The sequence below is a fragment of the Pteropus vampyrus genome, unplaced genomic scaffold (genome assembly GCF_000151845.1).
Source record: "Pteropus vampyrus isolate Shadow unplaced genomic scaffold, Pvam_2.0 Scaffold261, whole genome shotgun sequence".
Classification (NCBI taxonomy): Eukaryota; Metazoa; Chordata; class Mammalia; order Chiroptera; family Pteropodidae; genus Pteropus; species Pteropus vampyrus.
Genome location: NW_011889042.1, coordinates 1,858,289 through 1,862,949, shown reverse-complemented (window position 1 = coordinate 1,862,949; position 4,661 = coordinate 1,858,289). Strand labels below are relative to the sequence as shown.

The window sequence follows — 4,661 nt, the reverse complement described above, 5'->3', positions numbered from 1 at the left end:
TTCTTTATCCAATCATCTACCGTAGGACACTTCGGTTGCTTCCATCTCCTGTCACTGTGAACAATGCTGCTATGAACATTGATATGCAAATATCTTTTCAGATATGGGTTTTCAAGTCTTTGAGATAAATACCCAGTCAAAGGTCAATTTTTCTATTTACTAGCCTGAAACAACCTAATTAAATGTTTGTATGCTTGTAAAGATTATCTTTTGGAATTAGTGAAAATAGAGGCAAAGACATTTAAAAACATTTAGTTGCTTGTATTTTGGGGGGTTGTGACCTCACAGTTGTAAGGGTTGTTTGTCCCTATAAATGAGGCTTTTAAAAGGAGATGGGGAAAAAAGGAGATGGAGACTGAAGAAAAAGGATTATTATAAAGTTCACTTTAAAAAGTCATGCAGCTATTCAGAGGCGAAGATGAAGCACTTTCCTGGTCAAAGCTACTGTCTCCTGCCTGGAACTGCTATAATAGCCTCCTAAATGGTGCCTCCGAACCCTCTCTTGTCTATTTACCACCTGTTCTCTATCAACATCTGGAGTGGTCTTTTCGACATTCAAATCCCCTACTTAAAAACCTGCACTCATTTTCCAACTGATATGTGAATGAAGATCAAAATCCTTAACAACTCACAAAATCTCGAATGCTCATTCTTCTGCTCACTCTTTCCACCCTCAGCCTACAAGTCTCAGCCCAAGTCTCACTTCCCTGACCATGTCTGTCTGCCAGGTCTATACTCTCAGAATTCAACTGAGCTTTTCTTTTCTTTCTTTTTCTTTTCTTTTCTCTTTTTAATTTTTTAAACGCCTACAGCACCTGGTATTCCTAGATGGTCTCCCACCCAAGTACTAACCAGGCCCGACCTTACTTAGCTTCCAAGATCAGATGAGATTGGGTACGTTCAGGGTGGCGTGGCTGTAGACCGAGCTTTTCTTAATAGCCCTCATTAGTTATAACTATAACTATAACTATAAACTAATAGCCCTCATTAGTTATAATTATAAACTCTGAGGGTAAGACCCAAGTCACATTTTGTTCACCTTTGTATTTCTAACATCTAGCAAAGTACCTGGCATAGGAAATTTGTGAACACCTATAATTAGTTGAAAAAAGAATGAGTCCTTTCAACAAGAGTGAATTTTCTATCCAGCAGTCTAATAGAGTAACCTTTAATATTTGTAATTTTCAATTTCTGGGCACCTAAACTTTACTTTGAGTTCGATGAGAATTGACCATCTAACTTCCTTAAGACCATTTAGCTCTATGATTCTGGGATCAAATACCTTAAATGAAGTCTTATTTAGAGAGTCTCATTTTTAGATGTCTTTTATCAAGCTAGTCATCAATAACTGACATCTGCTATCTGATTCTCTGAAAAGTCTGTCATCTCCACCTAATTTTGACCTGGTATTTACCACATGAGAACCCTCCACCTGACCTCTCTTGGCCAGAGTCCTTTTTGAGAGTTTCCAAGTTTTCCCCCTGATTAATGACACTTCAGGTACCCTACTTGGAAATGAGGGCTCACTTTCCAGTATTTGTATCTGACATAGAGGAGGAACAGAAACTCTGTGCAGCATATATTTCATGAAATTTCTTTGGAGAATAAAGTGTTGCTACTCTGTCTCATTCAGTTCTGTAGCTTGTGTACCTCTTGTAAAAATGAAGAGTACCATCAGTCCTATCTGTGGTTCTGCTTCCCAGATTCAACTAATATTTGGAGAAAAAAGTTACGTTGTTACTGACTATGGCCTATGGCCTTTACATCGGTACTGAACATGTACAGACTTTGTTTTTCCTTGTCATTATTCCCTAAACAATATAGTATGACAACTATTTCCATAGCATTCACATTGCATTAGGTATTATAAGTAATATAGAGATGATATGTGTAGGTTATATGCAAACACTACAGACATTTTATATAAGAAACTTGAGCATCTAATTCAGAATTACTAAGCATCTGTATCTCAGTTATATAGGAGAAACTGCCAGCTTCTGCAATGTGGACTTCATGTAATCTGTGGAGTAAAGCTGAGTTAACAGCAATTTTATCTCCCAGCGATACAATGCTCTGTGCAAAGTGTCCTGCCTATAACTTGTTCGGAGAAAGTTGTTATCAGAAGTTGTGTCTACATCTCCATAATGTCTACATCTCCAGGCTATTTCCTTACTCCCTGGCCACTGCCTAACTCCAAGTTCTAATCCTATAGAACTCTTCGTTCCCTAAATGCCATTCATATCTTCTTTCTCTTTCTCCCCGAATGTTGCCATAGTTCTCTATTTAAAAGATCACTGAGTTAAAAAGGAAACCTTCTTTCTTTATTTTTCCATAACAGTTATTAACATCCAACATAGTATTGTATTTGTTCCAATGATTTACTGTCTGTTTCCCCTTATTAAAATGTATGTTCCATGATGAAGGAATTTTTGTCTGTTTTATTCATTATTGTAGTCCTAGTGCTTAGAACAGTGCGTGACACGTAGTAGGTGCTTATTAAATCCAAATGCCTGTTCATGAAACTACTGATGCATAATATATAGAATAAAGAATATTCAAGATTAACTATATCACACATAGGCTTGAATGAGATTCTTAATTTCAAATCGCTGAACAAAATGTTCAAAGTTAAAAAGAAAAACACACAACAAGCCACTACTTTGGAAGAGAATATTGACATGTAGAAGAAATAAGGTGCAGAATTATGAAATTTAGAATGGAAATATCACTAAAGAGTGAGCCCTTGGAGACGAGCTAGGTATAGCTGCATATCACACATGCATCTGCAGCCTTGGTTGCTAGAAATAATTGCCCTGAGTATTTTCTGGGAGTAATATGCCATCCCTGATCTGCTTGGCTCCCTTTGCCCTGAGGGCTTGACTTCTTGGCTTGCTTCCTTGGCAGAGAGGTATAGGAGATGATAGCAGAGTCAAGGGCTTTGTAACGATGGGAATAAAGTGAGACAACCTCCTTGGGGTGAGGGCTGGCTGCAACAGCAATTTCGGGAACCTGGTTCCACCTGACTGGACCTATGAAGGTTTTGGTTTCCCCAGGGGCTTCTTGAAGAAGCCAGGTAACAGAAGTCAGAAATGCATGAGACTCATACAGCCTCTCCAGAGATGTCACATGTGACCAAGCAACCAACTGTGTCTCTTTGAGAAGCCGTGTCCCCTTCCCCCTTACTCTTCCTTCTCTGGATATGTACTCATCTCCCCTTACCACCCATCCCTCCCTATGCACAATAAAAATGAACTCTCTAAGCTTTGTCTCAGGCTTTGTTTTCTAGAAAACCCAGACTAAGTCATAAAGAGGAAGAAGTTGTCACAATTTGGTTTCAGAAAGATTACACTAAACCACAGACATACCTTAGAGTTTAAATCTTTCTCTTATTGCTTACTGCAAAAAAGTATGTTTCCACTACAAAATAGTTAAAATATTAATATCTAGAAAATGCCAAATAACCATAAAGTGAAAAATTGGTAGAAACTCAAGTGAAGACTAAAAAATATGAAGATAAATTACTGGCATCAGAAAGACTGGTCTAAAATTCATTCATTCATTCAGTCAGTCAACAAAGAGTATACAACACTAATCTAGGTGCCGGAGACATATAGTAAATAAGACATATGGGCCCTTCCCCAAGGAGTTTAAATACTACTGGAGGAGACGAATGATAAACAAAATAAAGTATTTAATATAATATCAGATGGTAATAAATGACATGAAGAAAAATAAAGAGGAGAGGATAGATAGAGAGTAATGAAATACCCCTTTAGATAGTGTGGTTAGGAAAGGCCTCTCTGGGAAGGAAACCTAAGCAGAGACTTGAATGAAGAGAAGTATCCATGTGAAAATCTAAGAACTAGCATTCAACTAGGCACACTCATAGGTTGTTTACGTTAGCTTTGAGCTGAGAATAAATCAATAGAGCAAGGAAAGGAGAAAAGTTTTTGCTTTTTGTTTCTGATCTTAAAATCATCGAATCCTGAACCTCTTCTAAATTTCTCTTGGTGACTGATTTTGTTTTTTAATTTGATCAATTTAGTGGAAATTGAAGTTACTTCCTTCTTTTTCAATGCAAGATTGTTTCTAATCATTTCGTAGCCCCACACTTTGCCTGCTATTATTGCTATTTATTTATGCATCTCATATCCATGTAATACAGTATATGCTCTGAAAGCAAAGTCCATATATTTTCAGCTTTACATTCCCTGAAATATCTAGCACAGAGTAAGCAAGTAATTATTTGCTGAATGTAAATTTTTATTTTTAATGCCATAGGATCAAATCATCTAGCACCTTAAAATTCCTAAATCACAAATAAGAGTTCTGTTTAGCCTCTTTGAAGCTATATTTATGCATGCACTGATTTTTAAAAAAATAAAATATCTGGTCCTGAACAAGTTTACCTAACCTCTTTGAGCTTCACTGTAGAGCACATTGGAATAACAATTCATACTTTACAGTATTTATTGGTGCAAGAATTTAAAAAAGAACATAAATCATCTAGTATAGGATCAAACACATAGTAGTATTTAATAAATTGTTATTTGATAAAGAAATTAATAATATTCAAGATTGATCTAAAACCAGGTTATTTAATCATGTAAAGAATGTTCTAGTTATTTGTTAACAGCATTTGTTATTAGTTATTTCCTATA

The 4,661-nt window shown here is 36.3% G+C and overlaps 1 non-coding gene across 1 annotated transcript; it reads right to left on the bottom strand.

The window, feature by feature from the left end:
- Nucleotides 1-803: 803 nt before the first annotated feature.
- LOC111729442 lies at nt 804-922 on the bottom strand. Its single transcript, XR_002776236.1, has one exon. It is a non-coding gene; the product is annotated as a 5S ribosomal RNA (ribosomal RNA).
- Between the last annotated feature and the right edge of the window lie 3,739 nt (nt 923-4,661).